Source organism: Somniosus microcephalus, chromosome 25 (genome assembly GCF_052327205.1).
Source record: "Somniosus microcephalus isolate GS21.2 chromosome 25, FLI_Smic_1.0, whole genome shotgun sequence".
Classification (NCBI taxonomy): Eukaryota; Metazoa; Chordata; class Chondrichthyes; order Squaliformes; family Somniosidae; genus Somniosus; species Somniosus microcephalus.
Window position 1 is genome coordinate 8,369,046 of NC_141011.1, and position 11,445 is coordinate 8,380,490.

Genomic DNA, 11,445 nt, shown 5'->3' on the forward strand with positions numbered 1-11,445 from the left:
GGAAACCAGGGAATTATAAACCAATTAGCCTAACATCTGTTGTCGGGAAATTGTTAGAGTCTATCATTAAGAATAGGGTGACTGAACACCTCAAACTTTCAGCTGATCAGAGAGAGTGAGCATGAATTTGTGAAAGGTAGGTCATGCCTGACAAACCTGATTGAATTTTTTGAGGAGGTGACTAAAGTAGTGGACAGGGGATTGTCTATGGATGTTATTTATATGGACTTTCAGAAGGCATTTGATAAAGTCTCACATAAGATACTGTTAACTAAGGTAGAAGCCCACAGAATTGAGGGCAAATTATTGACCTGGTTAGGAAATTGGCTGAGCGGCAGGAGACAGAGAGTAGGGATAATGGGAGGTACTCAAATTGGCAGGATGTGACTAGTGGCGTCCCACAGAGATCTGTGTTGGGGCCTCAGCTATTCACAATATTTATTAACGACTTAGATGATGGCATAGAAAGTGATACATCTAAATTTGCCGATGACGCAAAGATAGGTGATATTGTAGGCAGTGTAGATGGAAGCATAAAATTACAAAGGGATATTGATAGATTAAGTGAATGGGCAAAACTGTGGCAAATGGATTTCAATGTAAGCAAGTGTGAGGTCATCGACTTTGGACCTAAAAAGAATAGAACAGGGTACTTTCTAAATGGTGAAAAGCTAAAAACAGTGGAGGTCCAAAGAGACTTGGGGGTCCAGGTACACAGATCATTAAAATGTCATGAACAGGTACAGAAAATAATCAATAAGGCTAATGGGATGCTGGCCTTAATATCTAGAGGATTAGAATACAAGGGGGTAGGAGTTATGCTGCAGCTGTACAAAACCCTGGTTAGTCCACACCTGGAGCACTGTGAGCAGTTCTGGGCACCACACCTTAGGAAGGATATATTGGCCATGGAGGGAGTGCAGCGTAGGTTTACCAGAATGATACCCAAACTTCAAGAGTTAAGTTATGAGGAGAGATTACACAAATTAGCGTTGTATTCCCTAGAATTTAGAAGAATAAGGGGTGATCTGATCAAAATTTTATGATATTATAGGGAACAGATAGGGTAGATAGAGAGAAACTATTTCCGCTGGTTGGGGAGTCTAGGACTAGGGGGCACAGTCTAAAAATTAGAGCCAGACCTTTCAGGAGTGAAATTAGGAAACACTTCAACACACAAAGGGGGGTAGAAGTTTGGAAATTTCTTCCACAAATGGCAATTGATGCTAGATCAATTGTTAATTTTAAATCAGAGATTGATAACTTTCTGTTAACCAAAGGTCTTAAGGGATATGGGCCAAAGGCGGGTATATGGAGTTAGGTCGCAGATCAGCCGTGATCTCATTGAATGGTGGAGCAGGCTCGAGGGGCTGAATGGCCTACTCCTGTTCCTATGTTTCTAAGTGAGTGGGCAAAATTGTGGCAGATGGAGTTCAATTTGGGGAAGTGTGAGGTCATCCATTTTGGATCTAAGAAAGATCAGAGTGTCTATTGAAACCACTGAGTCAGCCAATGACTCACAGCAAACAGTCTATTTTACAGCAAACAAAGTTATTTACTCAGCAAACAGCAAACAGAGTTTATTTACTCAGCAAAGAGCAGAGTCTATTTATTCAACAAAATCTATTTATTAAGCAGAGTTCATTTAAACAGTGCACGGCAGCAAAAAGGCTAAAGGAGTCTATTTAAAAATGGTCTCTATGAACTAGAGCAAACAGAACTCATGACCACTCATGATCGAAACTACAGCAACTTCCCCCGATAAAAGCAGAATAATTTCACCAGCAAAATTCAGTGAGTGGAGGATGTTTTTTAATTTATTCATTCACGGGATGTGGGCATTCATTGCCCATCCCTAATTGCCCCTGAGAAGATGGTGGTGGATTATTTTAGGAAAATAGTTTTTAAAAAGTAAAGTCAAAACAACGTTCATCCTGGTGGCAGGATTTTACCAGCAACGTAACCATAAGCAAGACTGCTGACATCCTTTGAACCAATGCAGTCCGTGTGGTGAAGGTACTCCCACAGTGCTGTTCGGGAGTTCCAGGATTTTGACGCAGCGACGATGAAGGAACGGCGATATATTTCCAAATCAAGATGGTCTTTGACTTGGGGGGGGAACTTGGAGGTGGTGGTGTTCCCATGCGCCTGCTGCCCTTGTCCTTCGATGTAGTAGAGATCGCAGGTTTGGGAGGTGCTGCCAAAGAAGCCTTGGCAAACTGCTGCAGTACATCTGCTAAAAACAGGGCTAAGCGATCCCACAATCAACAGATAAGATCAAAGCTCTGCAGTCCTGCCACATCCAGTTGTGAATGGTGGTGGACCATTAAACAACTAACAGGAGGAGGAGGCTCCATGAATAGTCCCATCCTCAATGATGGTGGAGCCCAGCACGTGAGTGCAAAAAACAAGGCTGAAGCGTTAGCAACCATCTTCAGCCAGAAGTGCCGAGTGGATGATCCATATCGGCCTCCTCCCAAGGTCCCCACCATCACAGAAGCCAGTCTTCAGCCAATTCGATTCACTCCACGTGATATCAAGAAACGGCTGAGCACACTGGATACAGCAAAGGCTATGGGCCCCGACAACAACCCGGCTATCATGCTGAAGACTTGTGCTCCAGAACTAACTGCACTTCTAGCCAAGCTGTTGCAGTACACCTACTACACTGGCATCTATCAGACAATGTGGAAAACTGCCCAGGTATGTCCTGTCCACAAAAAGTAGGACAAATCCAATCCGGCCAATTACCACCCCATCAGTCTACTCTCAATCATCAGCAAAGTGATGGAAGGTGTAATCGACAGTGCCATCAAGCGGCAATTACTCACCAATAACCTGCTCACTGATGTCCAGTTTGGGGTCTGCCAAGACCACTTGGCTCCCGACCTCATTACAGCCTTGGTCCAAACACCTTCCAAAAAAAATATATTCCACTGAGAAGAAAAGGGTGTAAAAGAAAAGACAGCCATCCGTGGCTAAGTAAAGAAATTAAGGATAGTATTCGACTAAAAACAAGGGCATATAAGGTAGCCAAATCTAGTGGGAGGATAGAGGATTGGGAAAACTTTAAAAGACAGCAAAAAATAACAAAAAGATTGATTAAGAAAGGTAAGATAGATTATGAAAGTAAATTAGCAAAAAATATAAAAACAGATAGTAAGAGTTTTTATAGTTATATAAAAGGAAAAAGGGTGGCTAAAGTAAATGTTGGTCCCTTAGAGGATGAGACCGGGAAATTAATGGTGGGAAATATGAAGAAGGCAAAAACACTGAATGAATATTTTGTATCAGTCTTTACAGTAGAGGACACTAACAATATCACAACACTGGACAAACAGGGGGCTATGGGGGGGTGGGGGAGCTAAACACGATCAAAATCACTAAGGAAGTGGTACTCAGTAAAATAATGGGACTCAAGGCGGATAAATCACCTGGACCTGATGGCTTACATCCGAGGGTCTTGAGGGAAGTGGCGGTAGGGATTGTGGATGCATTGGTAATAATTTTCCAAAACTCCCTGGACTCAGCAAAGGCCCCGGCAGACTGGAAAACTGCTAATGTAACACCCTTATTTAAAAAGGGCAGTAGACAGAAGGCTGGAAACTATAGTTTCGGTTAGCCTAACATCTGTGGTAGGTAAAATTTTGGAGTCCATTATTAAGGAGACAGTAACAGGACATTTGGATAATCATAATTTAATAGGACAAAGTCAGCATGGTTTTATGAAGGGGAAGTCATGTTTGACAAATTTGCTGGAGTTCTTTAAGGAAGTAACATATAGGGTGGATAAAGGGGAACCAGTGGACGTAGTGTATTTAAACTTCCAAAAGGCATTTGACAAGGTGCCACACAAAAGATTATTGCTTAAGATAAAAAATCATGGGATTGGGGGTAATATTCTGGCATGGATAGAGGATTGGCTATCTAACAGAAGGCAGAGAGTTGGGATAAATGGTTCATTCTCAGACTGGCAATCGGTAACTAGTGGTGTTCCGCAGGGGTCAGTGCTGGGTCCCCAACTCTTTACAATCTATATTAACGATTTGGAGGAGGGGACCGAGTGTAACATATCAAAGTTTGCAGATGATACTAAGATGGGAGGGAAAGTAGTGAGTGAGGAGGACATAAAAAACCTGCAAGGGGACATAGACAGGCTAAGTAAGTGGGCAGAGATTTGGCAGATGGAATATAATACTGGAAAGTGTGAGGTTATGCACTTTGGCAGGAAAAATCGTGAGCAAGTTATTATCTTAATGGCAAGAAACTGGAAAGTACTGAAGTACAAAGGGATCTGGGGGTCCTGGTGCACGAAACTCAAAAGGTTAGTATGCAGGTGCAGCAAGTGATTAAGAAGGCCAATGGAATTTTGGCTTTCATTGCTAGGGGGATAGAATATAAAAGTAGGGAGGTATTGCTTCAGTTGTATAAGGTATTGGTGAGACCGCACCTGGAATACTGCATACAGTTTTGGTGTCCATACTTAAGGAAAGACATACTTGCTCTCGAGTCAGTACAAAGAAGGTTCACTCGGTTAATCCCGGGGATGAGGGGATGGACATATGAGGAGAGGTTGAGTAGATTGGGACTCTACTCATTGGAGTTCAGAAGAATGAGAGGCGATCTTATTGAAACATATAAGATTGTGAAGGGGTTGGATCGGGTGGATACGGGGAGGATGTTCCCGATGATGGGTGAAACTAGAACTTGGGGGCATAGTCTTAGAATAAGGGGCTGCACTTTCAAAACTGAGATGAGGAGGAACTACTTCACTCAGAGGGTGGTAGGTCCATGGAATATGCTGCCCCAAAAAGCTGTAGAAGCTACATCATTACATAAATTTAAAACAGAAATAGACAGTTTCCTAGAAGTAAAGGGAATTAAGGGTTACGGGGAGCGGGCAGGAATTTGGACATGAGTCTAGGTTCGGATCGGTCATGGCCCTGTGGGTAGCGGAGCGGGCCCAGGGGCCATGTAGCCTGATCCTGCTCCTATTTCGTGTGTCTAATTCTGTTAGATTCAGGAGATGGTTCTGTGATAGTGGATTGGCGGTTAGGATCAGATCAGCCATGATCTTATTGAATGGCGGAGCAGGCTCGATGGGCCGATTGGCCTACTCCTGCTCCTATTTCTTATGTTCTTATGTTCTTATGGACAAAGGAGCTGAATTCCAGAGGTGAGGCGAGAGTGACTGCCCTTGACATCAAGGCAGCATTTGACTGAGTGTGGCTTCAAGGAGCCCTAGTAAAGCTAAAGTCAATGGGAATCAGGGGGAAAGCTCTCCATTGGCTGGAGTCATACCTAGCACAAAGGAAGATTGTTGTGGTGGTTGAATGTTAATTATCACAGCCCCAGGACATCACTGCAGGAGTTCCTCAGGGCAGTGTCCTAGGCCCAACCATCTTCAGCTGCTTCATCAATGACCTTCCCTCCAACATAAGGTCAGAAATGGGGATGTTTGCTGATGACTGCACAGTGTTCAGCGCCATTCACAACTCCACAGATAATGAAGCAGTCCATGCCTAGATGCAACAAGATCTGGACGACGTTCAGGCTTGGGCTGATAAGTGGCAGGTAACATTTGCGTCACAGAAGTGCCAGGCAATGACTATCTCCAACAAGCGAGAGTCTAACCACCTCCCCTTGACATTCAACGGCATTACCATCGCCAAATCCCCCACTATCAACATCCTGGGGGTCCCCATTGACCAGAAACTTAACTGGGCCAGCCACATAAATACTGTGGCAACAAGAGCAGGTCAGAGGCTAGGTATTCTGCGGCGAGTGTCCCACCTCCTGACTCCCCAAAGCCTTTCCACCATCCACAAGGCACATGTCAGGAGTGTGATGGAATACTCTCCACTTGCCTGGATGAGTGCAGCTCCAACAACACTCAAGAAGCTTAACACCATCCAGGACAAAGCAGCCCATTTGATTGGCACCCCATTCACCACCTTAAACATTCACTGCCTCCACCACCAGCGTACCGTGACTGCAGTGTGTAGATGCACTGCAGCAACTCACCAAGGCTTCTTCGGCAGCACCTCCCAAACTCGCAACCTCTTCCACCTAGAAGGACAAGGTGCATGGGAACACCACCACCTCTAAGTTCCCCTCCAAGTCACACAACATCCTAACTTAGAAGTATATCGCTGGTCCTGCATCATCGCTGGGTCAAAATCCTGGAATTCCCTACCTAACAGCACTGTGGGAGCACCTTCACCACACGGACTGCAGCGGTTCAAGAAGGCGGCTCATCACCACCTTCTCAAGCGCAACTAGGGATGGGCAATAAATGCTGGCCTTCCCAACAACGCCCACATCCCATAAGCAAATTAAAAAAAAACTCTACCAGATCCCATAAGCAAATAAAAAAATCCATACTGTTGTTGTCCCCAAGTGGGTCAATGTCGCCGGTGGCCATGGTGCCCACCACCTGGCGCCCAATAATCTGCAGCATTCTATTCTGCAGCACAGGCAGTGGATGAGTGTTGGCTTGGCCCTCGCCTCTGCACTTTTCCTCACTCCTGTTGTGAGCCACCTTGGCCTACAAGAGAAAGGAAACTGTGTGAGTGAGTGTGGAGCAATGTGTTTGTGTGATGTGCCTGCCATAAATGAATAGCTTTCACCATGTGCAAGGTGTGAGATGTGGGTGTGAGTGTTGATAGGTAAAGATTGTTAGTGGGTGAGTGCTGGGGGTGTGGTGCTTTGAGCAGTGTGTGCAGACTGTGGTTCAGTTGGTGGTCTGTATCATATGTTGAAGCATTGACTCACCCTGACCACCCAAGCGAGGTCGTTAAATTCTTCCTGCACTATGTGTGGGTCCCGGGGACCACAGTGCTGCCCGAGATGTGCTGCGCTACCTCCCTCCATATGGTGCGGAAGACTTGCAGTGAGTGCTTCTTGCCACTTGCCGGGCAAAGGGTCACCCTCTGGCCTAGAAATTAGGTATGGCCCCGCCAGCTCAGTTGCACCCAAAAGTTTGCGCAGCGCCCGGAGCCCGTTGCGCCCGCCAGAAATTCACTTTTAGCGCCCCAAATCGGAACCGGGCGCTGTTCCAGGGTGTGCCCGCCTCCGCTTGGGGCGCTGAAAGTGAATTTCAGCGCTCCAGCTGCCGCTGCGCCACCCGATGCGGTGCGGCAGGCTGGGGTACTGCAGGCCTCCTCCTTCTCTTAAGGAGGAGCTGCCTGCAGCCGTGAGATCGCCGTTGGATTCTGCCGGCAAATGAGCCCGGCACCACGGAGAAGTGCCGGGCTCGCGGGAATCAGACACCAATGCCGCGGGGGGGGTGGTGTAGGGGGCCGGGGAGGGAGGTGCGGGCAGGCGGCCGCCGAAAAAGCGGCCGGCCGCACCTCCACCTTTATGCGCCCCACTAACGCTGCATGAAGGCCGTGTTTCACGAACGTTGTTTGCGGCCGCTGCGGAAGAGGCGGCCGCAACTGAATATGGGCGTCGGGCCGGCGTCGGGCCGGCATCGGGGCGGAACCGGGGCGCTGCGCACACCGATGACGTCATCGGTGCCGGCGCAGCGCTACCGGCTACCGCCGCCATTAACGCTGCACTCAATTTCCGCGCTACCAACCCCACCAGCGCAGAAGACCTCTTTAGGCGCTAAGTGGGCGCAAGGCCCACTGAATTTCTAGGCCTCTGTCTCTCCACAGTGAACACCAAAGCCTCCAATGCTTGATCGCTGAATCTGCGGGCTCTCTCCTTGGGCCGTGGATCTGCCATGAGTACAGATACTTCAGTCCTCCAGCTGCTTCTCCTTGACCTGCTGCTGCTTGCTGAGGCAGCTGCACAACCAGCAATGCTGAGAACGAGATTCTGCAGCATCAACAAACCTCCCCTTTAAGAGCTGGAAAAAGCCTGTGGCCATCATGAATTGTCATCGAGTCATAGGCCTAGAAATTGGGTATAGCCACGCAGTCACTTGCTGGCCTCGTCCACACGCAAATTGAGGCCACGCGAACACTCTCTGCTGCCACCCTAGCTGCATCAGGCAGGATCACCCCAGGCCCTTGCAGCACCACAGCAGGCCATGAATCTGTGGAGCAGTCGATTGTGGCGTATGATCCTGTGCGGCCCCATCAGAGTGCTAGTGTTTCGGCCGACCATGGTGCAGGTGTCCTCTCTCTGCATGTGAGCAGTCCTGATGCCACCGCTGGCACGTCAGCAGAGCAGCTGCCACCATCTGCGCGGCAGACTGCTAGCAGACATGCCCAGTTGGAGCAGCCTGCTTGCGGGACCTCCAAGCCCAGAGGTCGTCCAGGCCGTCCCTCAGGGGCTTCAGCGCTTCCAGACACTCAGCAGGCGTCCCCCAGCCTTGACGCAGCCACTGGGGTCCAATTACAGAGGAGCTGCAGGGAGGGAAGGGGCCAACCTCGTAAGAGGAGTCGGTCTCCATCAAGGGGTCACCAGTAGAGGGAGGTGCTAAGATGTCTCTTTTTCCGGATTTAAGGCCGTCCACACCTGCTGTGTTTGTTTGTTATGGTTTGGTTAGTTTCGCCGGGTTGCCAGACAGTTATCTGTTAGTTTGTTAGTTATGATTTCTGTTACCATTACGTTGTCATGCTGGAAGGAAGCACTGGTTTGAAAATAAAGAAAACTTTTTATTTACAATCGAGCTGTACACTATTTACAATCATCGAGGCCTTCATCGGCTTACAGCGAACCGGAGGGTGCTGTTCTATTCACAGCCACCATTCCGTCCGAGGGGCCTAGAACCGAGTCCTTATGAGCCTCTGACGAATGGCCCTTCCAGTTTCTGGAGCCCTCCCATCTTCCTCCTCCTCCTCCTCCTCCTGATCCTCCTCGCCCGCATGCTCCTCCTCCTCCTCCTCCTCCTCCTCCTTGTCTGCCTGCTCTGCTGGACCTTGAGGGTCGGCTGGCATTGGCTGGGTGCGTCGAATGGCCAGGTTGTGGAGCATGCAGCAGACAACGACGATGCGCGCCACATGCTCCGGCGAGTACTGTAGGGCGCCCCCCGAATGGTCTAGACAACGGGAACACTGCTTCAGCACACCAATTGTGTGCTCCACAATGTTCCTGGTGGCCTGATGGCTGTTATTGTAATGCTCTTCTGCCAGGGTGCTGGGCAAACAGAGCGGGGTCATGAGCCATGGGCAGAGAGGATAGCCCTTGTCGCCCAGAAGCCAGCCTCGTGGGTGAGCCGGGGCCTCAAAAAGATCAGCCACTGAGGTCTGCCGCAGGGTGAACGCGTCATGGCTGCTGCCAGGGAATTGTGCGTTCACCGCCATGATCATCTGCCGGTGATCACAGACCAGCTGCACATTAAGGGAGTGGAACCCCTTTCGGTTACGGAACTCCTCCGAATTCTGTAATGGCGCCCGCAAAGCCACGTGTGTGCAATCAATGGCCCCCTGCACCATGGGGAAGTCCGCAATAGCCGCGAAGCCCTGTGCGCGCTCCCCCTGCTTCTCCAGGGTCACAGGAAAGGTGATTAAATCGCGCCTCCTTTTGTAGAGGGCAGCTGTCGCTTGCCGGATGCAGCAATGCACCGCAAATTGAGAGATATTTGATATGTCCCCAGCTGCTGCCTGAAACGTTCCGCTGACGTAAAAGTTGAGCGCAACAGTGACTTTCACGGCCACTGACAGAGAGGTCCTGCACCGTATCCGCGGCTGCAGATCCTCAGCAAGCAGGTGGCACAGCTCAGTGACAACATCCTTACCAAATCTGAGCCTTTGCAGACACTGCTCCTCCGACATGGTAAGGTAGGAGGCCTGCTGCCTGAAAACCCTGGCAGCGTATGGTCGGATTCGGCGACGTCCATTGGCCCTCCTCCTTCTGGCCAATCCCAGCCCTCTCTCTCTCCGTCTCTGTGCTCTTGCCAGTTGTTCAGCCAGGATGACGTTCCCCTCCAAAGCAGCTCCCACTATTCTGGCCGGCGAGTAAGACGCAGTCAGCTTTCTGGATCCAACTGTTCTGGACAGGGCTGAAGGTCCCAAGGCTCCTCTGGCTCAATAAGAACAAGTCTGTGTAACTGAAGGTCTGCGACTCTCTCCAGTAGCGAGCAGTGTGGCCAGGCCAAATGGCTGCCGCTTTTATACGAGTGCTGTCCCCTTTAAAGAGCGCCCCCCGTGTCCGAGAAGGACCTGGTAACGTTCCATCCAACTGTCACTAATAGCGCCAGGCGGAACGGAGGGGGGCGCCACTGAATTTCCGGTATGGGGTGCCAAAAAGGCGTTGCACAATGAAATGACGTCATTACCTGGCTGCACCCACTCGTGGGTGCAAAGACTTAGCGCCGGCGCTAAATCTTAGCGCCCGCTCATGGGCGCAGGCTGATTATGACATCATTTGAGTGTGCAACGCCTTTTGGGCGCCCCGGACCGGAAATTCAGTGGCGCCCCCCTCTGTAGCGCCTGCCGCTAATAGTGACAGCTTACCTGGACCTTACCAAGTCGATCTCGGGCTGGAGGAGCGTTATTTAAAGGGGACTGGTGTGGTTTAAAAGCGGCAGCCATTTTTGGATCACAACTTCCTCGAGAGCTACAAAGAGTTGCTGAGCTGCACACTGAGAGCCATTTGACCACTGAGCCAGTGCAGGCAGACGATCGTCAGCCTTCTGACCATCACCTCACTGTTGGTGAGCCTTGACAATGGGGAACCTTCCTGTGGGCACTTATTATGGGGGCTGCATTGGAGGGGAACGTCCTGCTGCTGAATCATCTGGAAAGGGCACTGAGACGCTGGGAGAGGGGGGCGGGCATGGCCAGACGGAGGAGGGCCAACAGACGTCGCCACAGCAGACCTTACGCTGGCAGGGTTTTCCGAAAGCAGTTGTCCTACATGAACATGCCGGAGGAGCAGTGCGTCAGAAGGCTGCGATTTAGAAAGGAGGTGGTGACTGAGCTGTGCCAGCTGCTTCAGCCAGATCTGCAGCCTCAGATAAGGTGCAGGACATCTCTGTCGGTGGCTGAGAAGATACGTGCTGGGCTGAACTTCTACGCGAGCGGCTCTTCTCAGGCTGCGCGTCAGAGGCTGATCAGAAGTAGCTTCTAGGCCCCTCTCACGGAATGCTTGCTGCCATTCCAAGAACAGGAATGGAACCGGTCTGATACCCCCAAGCCTGTGAAGGGCAAGATGCATGTAAATAGCAGGCATGGCCATTGTAAATGAAGAAAGTGTTTCGTTAAACAAAATGTGGTTCCTTCAAACATGAGAAAGCTATGGCAACAGAAAGCAAAACTAATACACTGACAGATAACTGCCTCTCACACCCAGGAGACTGTCCAAAACATAAATCACATTCCGACCATCTTCCTTGGCCTTGATTCCACTGCGCCAACCAAAGCATCCAATGCCCCATCAGTGAGTCGTTCCGCCCTCTGCCTCACCCTTTCCACGTCTTGCTAGGCTGGTGCGCCACAGGTAGGCTCCCACCGCTTTGAAGGCCTACAAGGCAGTGAGTGTGTCTGGTGA